The 16,673-nt window shown below is 48.2% G+C and overlaps 1 pseudogene; it reads right to left on the bottom strand.

Moving 5' to 3' along the window:
- Nucleotides 1-12,331: 12,331 nt before the first annotated feature.
- LOC100985733 (uncharacterized) lies at nt 12,332-13,139 on the bottom strand (annotated as a pseudogene).
- Nucleotides 13,140-16,673: the final 3,534 nt, after the last annotated feature.

Raw genomic sequence — 16,673 nt, 5'->3', positions numbered from 1 at the left:
CTGTTCCATCTTCACCCTTGGGCTAAAAGTAGCCCAGCAGCAGCTTCAGGGTCCCACCTCCCAACCCCCACCAGGCCGACCCCACTCCCACTTCCTGGGCTGCCCCGTCCCTCCCAGCAGGCATGGCCAGCTCTCTCCACCTCTAGCACTGAGCTCTACAAAGCAGCTCTGAACTTAGTTCTCTTCTATGTCTTTGGTTTTCTGTTTGCTCTCATCTTTAATTGTATATTTCTGCTCCTCTCTTAAAAGAAAGGAAAGAAGCCATTTTTTTTTGTTTTTGGATTTTTGCATCAAAGCCTTCACAGTTTCTAAGATATTTTAATTCGTTTTGATCTCATTTCTGTTTCTCTGCTTTCCTTGTGTTTCTTTTCCATTTTTAACTTTCTGAACTGCATGTTGGTTTTGGTGGCTTTTTGATCCAAAATGGCTTATGGGGGAGTCATAAAATTCCTATGTGGCTGTTTTTCCTCAATTTTTCACTCATTTCTAGTTTCATTGACACGTTATTAATAGAAAATAATCTCTATTATTTGTACTTTCCAAATACATTTTTGAGATTTTCACTGTAGTCCAAAATGGTGAATTTTAGTGTTATATGATCACCTGATGTTATCAGTGTATAGATTTGCATTTATTTCAATTTGTTAAATATTTAAAATTATATATACATGTATATTTTTAATTATATATTTCAGGTATTTTGTGGACAGGGATTTTAAGCTTTCCTTAGGGAAGCAACTGACAAGAGAGAACAAGAAAGTGTGAATTCTGAGGAAGGGCAAGGGATGGTTTTGGGCCTCATCACTCACTTACTCACTCACTCACCTGTTCCTTCCTTCCGCGGCATTCCTTCCCTCCTTCCACTGAGCACCAAGCCGCCCCAAGCCCGCCCCAGGCCCCTGGGGCCTGCAGTAAGGAGTGCAGTTATTTTGTGTGGACATATGTGCTCCACGCCAGCAGCCGGAGGAAGCCTTCCAGGCAGAGAGAACAGGGAGCGCTCAGGATGGGGAGGGTGCTCTGGGGCCACAGGAGTGGGTTCAGCAGAGGGCAGGGTGGAGGGTGTGATTCTATTGTCGCTGTGCCCCCACGCCTCTCCAGTGATAGTCTGCCCTGTTGCCAGGCACGGGTGTGGTTCTGGGCGGACCGTGGTCAGTGGTCTCAGTGTTTCGGCCCAGCGGGCCATGGTGGCTGCAAGAGGCTCTGCAGCAGCCTGGGAAATGGGGGAGGACCTTCAGCCTCGCATGAGCTGCTTTATTGGTGAACCCAGCAGACTCCATGGAGCTTGTGGCAGAAGCAGGTGAGCACAAGTTTTGCTCGGCCTGGATCACCCTGGGAGGTGGTGAGGGTGTCATGGTAGGCATGTGGTGAAAGTTCTCTTGTTTTTGACAGACTTGTTTAACCAGGGGATGAAAGACATTCTGTGCAGAGATCAGGGACGTGCCACTGCAGTCCAGCAGTAGTTCAGTGGAATGTAAAACCCTCACCGAGCTTCACCTCAAGACAGAGGAGGTCAAAGCCCAGGAGTGCCTGCTGCCCTGGATGGGTCCAGCTTGTGATCTGGAGTTACAGAAGGTGACTTGAGGCTCTTGAAGAAAAGCTGGAGGGAACTGTTTCTTATTCTCAAAGCCAGATTCTGTGTCTCGAATGGAAACTCATGATCATTGGTGGAGAGCATGGGAGGCTGAAAGAAACCTCATCATCTCCAGACAAGAGGCACAGTCCTGAGGCAAGGAAAACGGACACAGTGATTCCCTGAGTTTCTGGACATGGATCCTCAAGCAGCTGATAACCCAGATGGAGCGTGATTGGGGGCATTTGCCCTCTGACCTCCAGGCGTGGACGCAGCCTCCTCTGTCACTCCCCTCCCTTTATACCCCACCTCAGCTACCAGCCTTTCCTCTGCCCTCTTCCCCTCCATTCCCAGAGCCTATGTTTCCAGTGAACTCAAATGTGGAGTTCATGGGAAGGAGACATCCTCTTCTGTCCCCTTCTCCAGGAAGCCTGGGTGAACTCCTGAGCCAGCTTCCATGAAGGGCTGCTTTCCTCCTTATCCCCACTCAGGGGCTGGAGCCCCCACCCAGAAAATGGGAAAGAGTTGCTTTCTGGCTTCTCATTGAGCCACCACATGACCCTGCCAGTCCAAATGCCCAATTACCACCAGGCCCTACATAATTTCTCAAATTTTCCCAAATGTATTTTTGAATTATTTATGAGGGGGCTTCAAAAAGTTCATGGAAAATGTGTATTATGAAAAAACTGTGCATGGACTTCAAATTTTTTTTACACCAAAATAAACTCACACTAACTTGTTATAATATTTCTGAATAGGGTCTAGTTTGAGGCACTGAGAAGGATCAGAGATTGGCTTGATAAGAGCACCTACCAGAGCAACATGAATTCTGTGAAAATTGAAGTAAAAACAAACATTAAATTCATGGTGAAGCTTGGGTGAAAGAATGGTGAAGTCATGGATGCTTTACCAAAAGTTTATGGGGACAACATCCCCCCCCCCGCAAAAAAATCAGCAGTTCACAAATGGAAAACACATTTTAAGAAAGGAAGAGATTTGAGACCAGCCTGGCCAACATGGTGAAACCTCATCTCTTCTAAAAATACAACAATTAGCTGGGTGTGGTGGCGTGCACCTGTAATCCCAGCAACTTGGGAGGCTGAGGTAGGAGAATCACTTGAACCCGTGAAGCAGAGGTTGCAGTGAGCTGAGATCATGTCACTGCACTCCAGTCTGGGTGACAGAGCAAGACTCCATCTCAAAAAAAAAAAAAAAAACCAAAAAAAAAAAACACAAGATTATGTGGAAGATGAAGTCCACAGCGGTAGACCATCCATATCAATTTGTAAGGAAAAATATTCATCTTCTTCATGCCATAATTGAAGAGGACGAATGATGAACAGCAGAAAAAGACCCAACACCATGGACAGATCAACTGCAGACAGGAGGGGAGATTTAGATGAAAATTTTAAACAAGTGGGATTAAGATCCTGAAGCATTTCTTCAAAGAATTGTAACAGGAGATGGAACTTGGCTTTCCCAGTACAATGCTGAAGACAAAGCACAATCAGAGCAATGGCTACCAAGAAGCAGAGGTGACCTAGTCACAGCAAAAGCAGACAGGTGAAGAGCAAAGGTCAGGGCAACAATTTTCAGTGATGCTCAAGGCATTTTGCTTGTTGACTTTCTGGAAGGCCAAAGAACAGTGACATATGCTTATTACGAGTGTTTTGAGAGAATCACAGCTTTAGGAGAAAAATGCCCAAGAAAGCTCCACCAGAGAGTTCTCTGTCATGACAATGATCCTGCTCATTCCTCTCATCAAACAAGGTCAATTTTGCGAGTTTCAATGGGAAATCACTAGGTATCCACCTTACAGTCCTGATTTGGCTCCTTATGACTTCTTTTTGTTTCCTAATCTTAAGAAATTATTTAAAGGAGACCAGTTTTTCTCCATTTAATAATGTAAAAAAGACTGCCTTGAGATGGTTAAATTCCCAGGATCCTCAGTTCTTTGGAGATGGACAAAATGGACGATATCATCACTTACAAAAGTGTCTTGACCTTGATAGAACTTGAGAGAAATAAAGTTTATATTTTTTATTCTTGTCTTTTAATTTCATTTTCCCACAAACTTTTAAAAGTCCCTTATATTTGTTTTTAATTTAAAAGCCTCTTTTATATGTGCTTTACTTTTCCTCAAATGATACATCAATAGTATTATACATATATGAATAAAATTTGGTAAATAATGGTTATTTAAATTATTCTCATTATAAGTTCTAGAAAACAGAAGGAGTTAATTTTAATTTTATGATGTAGTCCATTATTTCCAAAACTATGCTATTATCTGGGAGCATTTTGACCACCAGAAATATTTGAAATATCAGAACACTTCCTCTCTGCCAATGCTTCTGTGTTGCTCAGTGATAAGACAACAGTGGAGGCTAGTTGTCAGTCTCCATAAATGTAAAAGAATGGCTTGACTGTGCTGACATTCTAAAGGGTAGGTGGCTCCTGGTCTGGGCCCAGCAGGGCTGCTGCCCCCTGGCTGTAAGGGTCCTGGCCAGAGCTGGACTGAGCTTAGCTGTTCAAGGCAATGAGAGGTTGGTACAGGCTGGGATTCCTCCTCACCAGCGCATCTGGCTTACTGGGCCCTCAGATTCTTCATTTGGGGTAAAAAGCCTGCCCCAGTGTCATCACCATCTGTACAATGCGTGTGCTAAAGGCCTCAGGGCAGCCTGGGCGAAGCGCTGGGGTGTCTGCAGCTTGAGGACTAGGGGTTGGGATGCCGTGCTGAGCCAGGATCAAGCATGCCCAGGGATAGATATGCACACCTTATAGGTAAAAAGCAAGGCTGGAGCCTCAGGGTGATATAGTGAGCAGTCCTAGGACCTGAGGTTCAGACCAGGTCCACCTTGCAGTGTGAAAGGCCAGGTGAGCCTGACCAGGCTGGGCCTGGTCCGTAACTGTGGTCATTGTGGACCGAACACACTCTGGCATCTTCAGGGAAACCTGAACAGAGATTCTGGGGTCAGGGGGAACAAGGTTTGAAGCAGGCTCTAGAATCTTCAGGCCATGCGACCTCTGAAAAGCTGTGGAACCTCACTGAGCCCCAGTTTCCCTAGCTGTTACAAGGGAATGAAGATGGACCGTGCCTTGCAGTGAGCTTGGGAGGGATATGGTAGACAGAAAGGGTCTAGCTAGTGCCTAGGACCTAGCAAGTGCTCAGCAATGGATAGTGCTTCACATCAGCCTTCTCCAGGGGCACAGAACTGAGCTGGCCTCTGTGGACAAATGAGGATGAGACAGTTAGAATAGCCCTGAAAAAAGATGAAGACTGTTCCTGTCAGACCAGGCCATTGGGAAGCAGGGGAAATACAGGAGAATTCATGCAGATACAGCCTTGGAGACACAGAGAATTAAAATTATGCCTCCCGTCCTATCTTGGCACCTGATACAAAGCAGCTCTCCGTGAATGAGGAATGAATGAACAGGGAGAGTGATGTGTGACATTTATTTGCCCATCCTTCAATTGGCTGCAGTTTTAAATTCAGCCAGTAGAGGGCAGAGGTGGCTCGCGCATTCCCTGTGGACAGAGGAGGGGGTTCCAGGGAGTTCTGTGTGTTCCCATGGGGAATAATAAGCCTCAGGGCTCAGGGACCCCCATCCCTCACCAGGAGGCCGTTCAGAGCCCCCGAGAGATCAAGACTCTCCCCGGCTTTCCATCTCTCTGAACAGGGCAGGCCAGTTGAGACAGACACTCTGACCAGGTTTCCGGGGGCCTTGGTGTGCCTGCGCCCCATCTTGTCTCAGGGACTGCTCTGCCTTTCTCCTTTGTTCGGGGCGGGGGGACCTTTTTTGTTTTTTGTTTTTGAAACAGAGTTTCGCTCTGTTGCCCAGGCTGGAGTTCAGTGACGCAATCTCGGTTCACTGCAACCTCCACCTCCCGGGTTCAAGCAATTCTCCTGTCTCAGCCTCCGAGTAGCTGGGATTACAGGCACCCCCCGTCACCTTGCCTGGCTAATTTTTGTATTTTTAGTGGAGATGGGGTTTCGCCATGTTGTCCAGGCTGATTTCGAACTCCTGACTTCAGGTGATCCGCCCGCCTCGGCCTCCCAAAGTGCTGGGATTACAGGCATGAGCCACTGTGCCCAGCCTTTTGGGGAGTACTTTTCTTAGGCGGAAAGGATAATGCACATGAGTGCTTATCCCATGCCGTTCCTGCAACCAGTGTCTGTCAGCTGGGAGCTAGCTGTTTATGCCTGTTTTACAGACGTAAGAACTGAGGCCCATTGCAGGGTCACCGTTATCAATAAGGAGCAGAGCCTAGTTAAGCATGGAGTGAAATTTTGTGTGAATATGCATTCTTTGTATTTCCCCTGCCCCTTGGCTTGGATGCTAATGGCTGGTTACCTTGATGAAGGAAGGAAAAGGGTGGCTGGCTCTTCCTCCGGTGGTAGAGAGAGAGATGGCTGGCATCAGGCTCCACTGACCCAGAAACAGTTTTTTGGGGGGCCAAAATGCTCCTCTTTTTGGGAGAGGGTTGTGGGATTGGATGCCAACCTTTGCATGGCACCTTGAAGAGCCTTTCTGCTTGAGGACACTAGCCCATGTCCCGCCTGTGGCAGAGACTCCCACCTCCCAGGGCGCTGTAATGCTCTGTTTAAGACTGACCTGTCTACCTTGACTACAGTGGACCTGTAGGTGGGTGCAGGCCTCATGACAGATGCAGCAAAGCCACATCAAAGTGTAGATCAGCTCTCTGCTGGCCTCTTGCTTCCTTCCAGCTCAGTAGTGGGTTTCTGCGTTAGTGCACTGCTCCCTTCTCTGGTTCATTTTTTTTTTTTTTTTTTTTTTTTTTGAGATGGAGTCTTGCTCTGTCACCCAAGCTGGAATGCAGTGACACAATCTCGGCTCACTGCAACCTCCGCCTCCTGGATTCAAGTGATTCTCCTGCCTCAGCCTCCTGAGTAGCTGAGATTACAGGCACACACTACCATGCCCAGCTAATTTTTGTATTTTTAGTACAGACAGGATTTTGCCATGTTGGCCAGGCTGGTCTTGAACCCCTGACCTCAGGTGATCCACCTGCCTCAGCCTCCCAGAATGCTAAGATTATAGGTGTGAGCCACCGCGCCTGGCCCCCAGGTTCATATTTATCCCTAACATGTGTCCTTGAGTAGCTGTGTGCTACTGGGCCCTATAGGGAAGAGCCAGCTGGCCCTGTCCTATCTTCCACAGGTCATATGAGCTGAGGCTCTTAATCCTCCTCCTTCTACACTCCTGTTGTTCCTGGGACCAGGATAGATGCCGATAGGGATTTCATACAGATTCCTTGTTTGTCCTGTGGATGTTTGCAGGGCCATGGGCAGACAGAGCCAGGGCAGTGGGCACAGCCCCAAGAAGAGTGATGCTGGGTTACCTGGATGAGGCTTTGTGGTGGGAGCAGACATGGCTAGTGGCCAGTGTCTCCGCTGTGGTCACTTGCCATAGTTGCACTCCAGCAGGCCCAAAGGTCCTTTGTGAAGGTCCCTCCAGGCCTGGCTCCTGTCTCATGGCCTTGAGTAGTGTGGGGTCCACAGCACAGTCCATGACCCTTGGGAATATCCATCCCAAGGGTATATGTATAACACAAAAGATGGCAGCAATAAGCCCAAATATTTCTGTTCTCCTTATCAATGTGAACTAATTAAACTCACAAATTAGAAGTAGAAACGGGGTTTCACCATGTTGGCCAGGCTGGTCTCAAACTCCTGACCTCAGGTAATCCACCTGCCTCGGCCTCTCCAAGTGCTGGAATTAAAGGTGTGAGTCACTGTGCCCAGCCAATTTTATTCTTTTAGTTTTCAGATGTTTGGCCAGGTGTCTGAGCACCCTGCATTGAGATGCTTCCTTTGTCCCATTCTCTATTTCTGTATGGATTTCTGTCTACATCTGGACTTGCTCTTCTATTATATTTATCTGTCTGTCCATACATACACATTTACTACACTGTTTTAATAAATGAAACTTCATAACTGAATTGCCTTTAATAAATGGTACCAGCTCCAATACCAATTATAGCAGAAAACATGGTCCCCTGTATTAGGTATTTGAGAGCAAGATGGATGATCTGGGTGCTCAAGCTGAGAGAATTTCTTTCCCTATGCCAGGCCTCCTTTTTACTCTTAGAGGCAGGTACCCCATTTTATAGATACAGAAAGTGAGGTGAGGTCAAGGAAGGTCAGTTCCCAACTGTGCCAGCTCTGAATTTTGCAGGGTTTAGGAGCACCCAACCTCATATGCCTATTTGTGGATGAGAAAACTGGTTCTGGGTGGAGATAGAGACATGTGGAAAAGACAGATCTGATGATGCATTATCACTCAACCACTCACTCATTCACCACTTCACCCCAGCACAGACTGACCGTGTGCTAAGGCCAAGCCCTGCACTGGGGCAGAGAAGGGGCTGCTCCGTCCCCTGGGATCTCACGGTGGGCTGGAGGGAAAGGCGAGGAAGCACTGAGGGACAGGAGGATGTGACTGTGGTGGGAATAGAGGGAGGAACGGGGCTGTGGGCGCCCACAGTGGGGCCTCATGGTCTTAGCCTGGGCCCCCCTTCCAATGCTGAAAGTAGGGCAGGTGCCCAGGACTTTGCAGCAGGAGGACTATTTCAAAAAGTGAATCCAGGGAGCAGAGTGAGGGTCTGGGAAAGTAAAGGAGGAGAAAAAAGCTAAGCGTATACTGTAGAGATGACCACATTGAAGGCAACTGAGGCTTAACCCAGTGTGATCTCTAGGACAGCGTCTAGAAAGTGCATCACGGCCAGGCGCGGTGGCTCACGCCTGTAATTCCAGCACCTTGGGAGGCTGAGGCAGGCAGATCACCCGAGGTCAGGAGTCTGAGACCAGCCTGACCAATACGGTGAAACCCCGTCTCTACTAAAAATAGAAAAATTAGCTGGGCATGGTAGCGGGTGCCTGTAATCCCAGCTACTCGGGAGGCTGAGGTAGGAGAATTGCTTGAACCCAGGAGGCAGAGGGGGCAGTGAGCTGAGATCACACCACTGCACTCCACCCTGGGTGACAGAGCGAGACACTGTCTTAAGAAAAAAAAAGAAAGAAAGAAGGAAAGAAAGTGCATCAGACCGTGCATGTCTCTCTCTCAGTGAAAAAGGGAGAAGCATTTAACTCCAGGTTCCTGTCTCCATTGGTTGAGGGCTGTCCTGTGGGAACAGGGCAGGAATCCACCCGGGGTATGTGGATCTGGTGACAGCCAGCATGTGTGGACTGTTTGCCAGAGCTGTGGCTGGAATCTGGAGCCAGGTGAGAACAGATGAGGCTGGACAAAGGGTCTCAGCCTGGTTCCCAGGTATGGGACTTGACAGCCACCTAGCTGGCCAGGATGGGAAATGCAGCAGGGACCAGGGCAGCGAGGGAGGCTGCTGGGGTCCCCACCCCACAGAGGAGGCAAACCTGAGACAGGGCAGCCCTTTCCCCTGGAAGTCCTTGCTTCAGGGACAGACCCAGAGGCTCCACACAGCAACCCAGACACAAGGGAGGCCTGCGTGTCCCCATGTGATGGGCTTTCATGGCGCTGGGCCCCAAGGAGGTCACAGCCTTGGAGTGCAAGAACTCCCCTGGCTCCTGAGTCCCAGGACTACCTGCCTTTGCTGTCCCCTCACCCAGGCCATCTGTCCCCCTCCACCTCCTGCAGGCTCACCCTTTTGTTCCCTGCTTTCTCTTTCTCTGCTTCTCTCTGCCTCCCTCTTTGTCCTTCCTTTCTCTCTGTGACCCTGTTCTCAACAACTCTTTCCCTCCCTCTATTGTGCTGTTTCTCTGTGATTCTCTCCAGCCTCCTCTCCCTGTCTCAGTCCTCTCCATCTCTCTTGTTTCCTGTCTTCATTCCTCTCTTCTCTGTCTTTTTTTCTCTGCCTTTCCCTCCGTGTGTGGATCACTGGCCAGCTCTCTGGACATCTCCCTCCCTCCAGCTCCCTTGGTTCTCACTGTGGGTCCTTCTGTCTTTGTCTCTTCCAGCTTTCCTTTTCTCCCCCTGGGCCCAAATCAACTTCTCTCCATGACTCCATCCTCCCATCTCCATCTCTCTCTCTCTCTCTCCTCACCTTCCACCTTCTCTCTCTCTCCCTTCTCTCTTTCTCTCACTGTTTCAACCCCTCTCTATCCTCCTTGTCTTTCTCCTTCTCTCTGTCCTTCCCCTCCCTCTCTCATCCCTTCTCTCTCATCTTCTCTCTGCCTGTCTCATCCTCTGACTGAACTCACCCCTGCGTTCTCTACTCCTCTCCAGTCCAGCTCAGTTAGCCTCTCACCACCGACCTCTGCCTATCACACAATTTAAAAATTACAGGAAGATGGTGGGGGGCACAGGACTTATGGAGAAATGTCTACACCCAGCTCAGCTTCCCTTAGAGCCGCCTGGAGTTGGTGCTACCGGGAGCAGCTGGCTCAGTGGGGAATGGGCTCTGACAAACCCTGAGTCTCTGCGAGGCTCCTCATAGGCTCCACAGCCGCTGCTGGGCCCCCTTCTATTCCCTGTCAGAAGTTGGCCACCTCATGGGGATGTATTCCTGTCTATCTGCTCACAAGGCACCACTGGCAGTCACTAGGAGCACAGTGACTCTTTCTAGAATGAATGAGCACAACCTCCACCCATGGCTGGATACAGGATATTCCCCCACCCCAGAAGCCCCCCTCGGACCCTTCCCAGTCAACACTACCCAAAGGGTAACCCTGCTTCTGTGTCCAGCAAGGCAGTATCTGCCTGAGTTTGAATAGTGTATGAGGAGTCACACCTGGTATACCCTGGGGTGTGAACTGGTCCTCCAGGAAGCGGACACCCAGAAAGATAGGACTGCAAATGTTTCTAAAGGGAAACACTGGAAATGAGAGAGAGAGGAGGAAGCACAGGACATGGAGCATCAAATATGGTAAAGACTTTTCCAAGATATCATGGCCCAGGAGACTCTTCAAATTTCAAAATTATCCTGTAAGGTAAAAATATTTTGGTTTATTTCCAGGTGACCTTCTTTTGCCCAATATACATTGTGGCTTCAATGAAATATCTGTGCTCCTGCTGAATACTTCTGTGTGTGGCCATATCTGTGTCTGTATGTCATGGAGAATAATTATCCACAGATCGCAGATACAAATCTCAGAGTTTAACTGTGTATGCATTTTTAGGATCTCTTCATCTCGTAAGGATCTGAATTCTAATCTTGGAGACAGGGGCTTTCCCTTATCTTTTGAAAGAGAAACTGGAAATCCCAGAGCCTGAGCTGCTACACCCTAAGGTTTATTAAATGAACTTCAATGAACACCTTTTGCTGATCTTCTGAGTGGAAATATTTGCATTTAACCAGCGGGAGGGGTGAGGCTCTACCATCTACCAGCTATTTTGCAAGATGCCTTCCTTATGAGCTTGGTCTCCCTGTCCTCACCATGACCTCATAATCACATCATTCCCAGCTCATTTCTGAGAAAGCTGGGGCTCTGAGCTCTACTGAGAGTTGGTGTCTGGGCTTAGGCAGCAAAGACACAGGGAAGGGGAAGCATTTTGCATGCCAAGGTTGGGAGATGCAAAGCTGAGAGTTGTGGGTGGGAAGGAGAGGGTGCAGGAGATCAGAGGAGGTCACAGCAGCTCAGGATTGGCCTTGAGTTTCCGGCCAGAGTCGGCCTCATTCTGAAGGCCAAGGCCGCAGCTCCACTGAACCAGACTCATCCTCATTGTTAGTCTCCTTAGGCCATGAAAACTCAGGGAGACAGGTTCCCCTGACAGAACCAAGTTAAAATTTTCAGACCTCTAGGCATTCATTCACCCTGATCCAGAGCCTTCACGCACCCAGGGAAAGAATCATCTTCCTACCGATAATGGACTAAAGGCTGTAGGGAAACAAGGAAGTGCTGGGGAGAATTCTCTGTGCACACTGTGCTATCTGAGCTCCCACGGCGGCTCTGTGTGGCCCTCACGCAGCCTCCATGCTCCTGCTCACGCTGCTTGCCTGGCTAGGAGCAGCCTTCCAACTCTACCTGAGTTCAATAACCCCCGTGTGACACCTCCCTGCTTCAGCTTTCTCTTCCACAGCCTCCTGTTTACTCCCAGGAGATTCTGTCTCCTCCTTCTGCACCCTGTGTCCCTTCACTTGTGCTTCCATTGGCATGGTCAGAAGTTCTGTGCCCTTCAGTGTGGGTCTCTCTGCTGCAGCACACAGGATGCCCTGCCAGTCAGGGATGGGTCTCATCCCTCACAGAGCTGGCCATATGGCCCAGGTACCACACAAGCCTGCAAAAATTGTATTTCTAGCTTCTATAAATAACCTCTGGCTGGGCACAGTGGCTCACACTTGTAATCTCAGCACTTTGGGAGGCCAAAGTGGGCAGATGGCATGGCTCCAGGAGCTTGAGGCCAGCCTGAGCAACATGGTGAAACATGGTCTCTACAAAAAGTTAAAAAATAAAAATAGCCAAGCATGGTGTTGCACACCTGTAGTCCCAGCTACTCTGGAGGCTGAGGTGGAAGGATCACCTGAGCCCTGGAGACGGAGGTTGCAGTGAACCAGGAGTGCACCCCTGCACCCCAGCCTTGGTGACAGAGCAAGACTCTGCCCCCACCCCTTAAAATGAAAAAAAACTCTTTCCTCATCTACAGAAGATACCTTCTGCCAAGGTCATGATGAGGAAATAATGCAACTGACTTGTACTCTCAGAAACTTGAGCAAAGTGACCACAACCTCAGCCAGTGCAAAGCCCCGCAGTACAATCTGTAACATTTCTATTCATTCAGAAAGGGAAAGATGAATCCATTTTGCAACTCAGTTCATACTGTTCAGATAAATATACCAAGTGGTACATGTGGAGGTGGTGGTTGAGGTCCTATAGGCAACAATGGGTAGAGGAGCTGGTTGAGGTCCTGGAGGAGTTCAGATAGCAGAGGCCAGACAAGTGGAGGAGGTGGCAGATGTACTAGAGGAGACCCTGGTGGAGGAGGTGGCTGAAGTCCCAGGGACCACAAGTGGAGATTATTGAAGTAACCGAGGAGATTCATGTGAAGGTGGTTATTGAGGGGCCAGACGCCACCCAGGTAGAAGGGGTGGCTGAGGATCCAGAGGTTACTAAGTGGAGATGTAGTCGGAGGTCCCAGAGGCCTCACAGAACAAAAAGGTGAATGATGTCCTAGAGGAAAGGCAGCTATAAAAGATGGATGAGGTCCTGGAGGGAAGACACATGCTGGACGTGGATGAGGTCTGGGAGGACCAAGAGCTGTAGGAGGTGGATGAGGTCCCGGAAGACAGACACATGTAGCATGTTGATGAGGTCCCAGAAGACTTACAGCTCCAGGAGGTGGATGAGGTCCCAGAGGACCAACAGCTGCAGGAGGTGGATGAGGTCCCAGAAGACCTAGAGCTGCAGGGCGTGGATGAAGTCCCAGAGGACCAACAGCTGCAGGAGGTGAATGAGGTCCCGGAAGACCAACAGCTGCAAAAGGTGGATGAGGTCCCGGAGGACCACCAGCTTCAGGAGGTGGATGAGGTCCCGGAGGACCGACAGCTGCAGGAGGTGAATGAGGTCCCGGAGGACTGACAGCTGCAGGAGGTGGATGAGGTCAGATGCATGCCGGGGGTCAATGAGGTCATGGAGGACCAACAGGTGCAGCAGGTGATTGAGGTCCTGGAGGATTGACAGCCGCAGGTGGTGGATGAGGTCCGGAAAGACAGGCAGCTGCAGTAGGTGAATGAGGTCCTGGAGGACTGACAGCTGCAGGAGCTGGATAAGGCCCCAGAGAACAATCGAGTGGAGGAGGTGGTTGAGTTTTCAGGGGACTCTCTAGTGCAGGAGGTGGCTGAGTTCCCAGAGGACAGTCGAGTGGAGGTGGTTGAGTTCCCAGAGGACTCTCCAGTGGAGGAGTTTGTTGAGGTCCCAGAAAACCTTCAGATGGAGGGAGTGTTTGAGTTCCCAGACAACACCCGGTAGAGGAGGCGGCTGGCAGCCCATCAATGGTCCTGAAGGGCCAGCCATGAGATCGGGCAAGTAGGGCCATTCTGAGAAAGGATGAGGCTTCCCTGCAGCCACATTGACCTACAAGTCAGGAGGAGAAAATGTTTTGAAATATATGAATATGATGGACAAAAACACCAAAACCAACACAAGCTGCACCTTATGCCTCAGGTGATAGTCCCTTACACCTTTCCCTCCTCCAGGTTTCAAAATGGCAGCATCAATGCCATAAAGTGTCCCTTCAACTGAGTCCTGCCAACAGCAGGGGAGTGAAGAAAAGTCGTGGGGACAAACTGCTATCCCCACACGCCACTCTGTCTGCAAATGTACGCAGGCTGGGGCCTGTCCCTGGGAAGACAGAGTCATAACCCAGTAATAAAGAAGCATGTTTCTGACACAGGGGTGTCTATGTCTATCCTAATTCCTCCCTCACCATCATCACTGGAGCATGTTCCTTGCATCAGATAAACAGAGAGAAAGAGAAGCATGAAAAACCCATTGTCCACACATGAGTCACAGCTACTCTTAAGAGAATGGCCTCCAGGCTTTTCATGTGCTGTCTCTGATTCTCAGAAATCTGCAAGGTCAGTGTGACCACCCTGCTCCAAATCTAAGAAAATAGAGGCTCCAGAGGAAGGAGAAATTTCACCTAGCATCACACAGCTTGCAAGAAGCAGAGTGGAAGTCGATTCCAGCTCTGCCTGCAAGACCCTCTCGTCACCCTTCTGCTTCCCTTCTTGACAAACGGTCTTCCCTAATTTGGAGGTGCCATCCGTGGGCACAAAGAGCTCTGGGGAGATGGGGATTCCTGAAGAGCTGCAGGGGAACTGGGAGAGGGTTTTCTGACGGAATAATCTTACATAGAGATAGCAGTTTGGCACGGTTATCATATTTCTTTAACTTCTAGGTAATACCAAATTTTAAGTGCACTATGACATAAAGAATAATTTTGTCCATGGAAAAATGAGGTGGGAATTCTCAACAACAGAAGTTTTAAAAATATGTTTGATTTCAAGTGTACAAGTCCCATCGTGTGTGATCAGAGGATTCAGCAGCTGTCGAAGACACAGAGGCCACACGAGAACCAGCTTAATTGAGCATCATTTAAGGCCTTCATTGAGAATTGTCCCTGTAGGTAATGAGTGACGTTCACTCTCCACTACCTCACAGCCAGGGCACATTTTCTATTAAAATATGGAACCTCTGACACTTAGAATATTAGATCAAGGGCAACACTGGGTGAGGATGGGGGCGTTTTTGCTCAACACAGTTAACAACAGAGATGGGACTGTGATGAATTATGGAATTGACTTTGCCAAAGAACATTCAAAATTGCACAAAGCACATATTAATGTTGGATCAATGAGTTTTCACTTCTGGGATTACGGCGGATATTCTGAAGGTTAATCACTTACCTCATAGCAGAAAAGAAAATCACAGCAAAAAAAAAAAAAAAGGAAGCCCTACATATTTTGGAAAGGGGATCCCACACCATCTTGAGTAAAAGGGATCGGTCAGGGTCTACTGGGCCATAAGACCTACCTCAGTGGAGTTCAGTGGCTAGGAAAGTTAACAAGAGACATGGAACATACCAGACAGGTCTAACTTGTGAGGAATTAGAGTCCCAGAACCAGAAAGGAAGTGGAACAGTACCTCTATTTAAAGAGAAAATGGGGTTGGGTACAGTGGTTCACACCTGTAATCCCAGCACTTTGGGAGGCCGAGGCGGGCAGATCACTTGAGGTCAGGAGTTTGAGACCAGACTGGACCAGACTGAGACCAGTTTCTACCTCCTCCATAACAGGAGGTAGAGAGCACCTCTACTAAAAATACAAAAATTATCCGGGCATGGTGGTGGGTGCCTGTAGTTCCAGCTACTCTGGAGGCTGAGGCAGGAGAATTGCTTGAACCTGGGAGGCGAAGGTTGCAGTGAGCCAAGATTGCACCACTGCACTCCAGTCTGGACGACAGTGTGAGACTCTGTCTCAAAAAACATAAATAAATAGGCCGGGCACGGTGGCTCATGCCTGTAATCCCAGCACTGTGGGAGCCCAAGGCAGGTGGATCACAAGGTCAGAAGATCGAACCCTTCCTGGCTAACACAGGGAAACCCCGTCTCTACCACAAATACAAAAAATTAGCTGGGTGTGGTGGCAGGCGCCTGTAGTCCCAGCTATTTGGGAGGCTGAGGCAGGAGAATGGCGTGAACCCAGAAGGCGATGTTTGCAGTGAGCCAAGATTGCACCACTGCACTCCAGCCTGGGTGACAGAGTGAGACTCCGTCTCAACAACAACAACAACAACAACAATAACAAAATAAATAAGTAAAAAATAAAAATAAAAAATAAAAATAAAAGGAAATTTTAAAAAAGAGAAATTGTTCCCCCACAAATCTCAAAATGAATAAAAAACATTAATTCACAGACAGGAATGTCTGCAAATCCTAAGCAGGTGAATAGAAAAAAAGTTGTGATTAAATTGCTAAAAAAAAGATAAAAGGAAACATTCAAAAGAAGCCAGAGAAATATTACTTTCAAAGAAACAACAATAAGTAGGAGAAGGACTTTTCATCAGAAACTACAGAAGCCAGAAACCCATGGAATGACATTTTTCATGTTGAAATGAAAAAAATCTGCCAACATAAAATTCTACCCACTGAAATATACTTCAAAAATAAAAGCGTAGGTTTCTAGAAAATGGCAGCAATGACGATGACGTCACTTTTAAATCTCCCCTCATCATCACATACCAACGGAGTAACTAGATGACAAAACCAAAAACTCATGGACAATACAACACAACTACATGATAAAATCCTAGCAGAAACAAAACAAGACTTCCAGCAAGACTCATCAGGAAAAAAGACATAATGTCCAATTTTGAGAACAAAAAGAAGATATCAATTAAATCCTACAGATATTAAAAATAAAAGAATATTATAAACAACTTCAAGTCAATAAACTTGACAGCTAGATGAAACTGACAAATTTCCTCAAAAGACACAAATTACAAAATCCAAATTATCCTATATCTATTAAAGAAATTAAGGCAAAGAGAATCTACAGCTAAGTTATTAGAATGGATAAGAATATTTAGGCCTGGTGCAGTAGCTCATGCCTGTAATCCCAGCACTTTGGGAGTCCGAGGTGGGAGGATTGCTTGAGCTTAGGAGT

This window comes from Pan paniscus, chromosome 8 (assembly GCF_029289425.2).
Source record: "Pan paniscus chromosome 8, NHGRI_mPanPan1-v2.0_pri, whole genome shotgun sequence".
NCBI lineage: Eukaryota > Metazoa > Chordata > Mammalia > Primates > Hominidae > Pan > Pan paniscus.
Note: the sequence above shows the minus strand (reverse complement) of the source record. Positions and strands in the feature narration are given on the sequence as shown.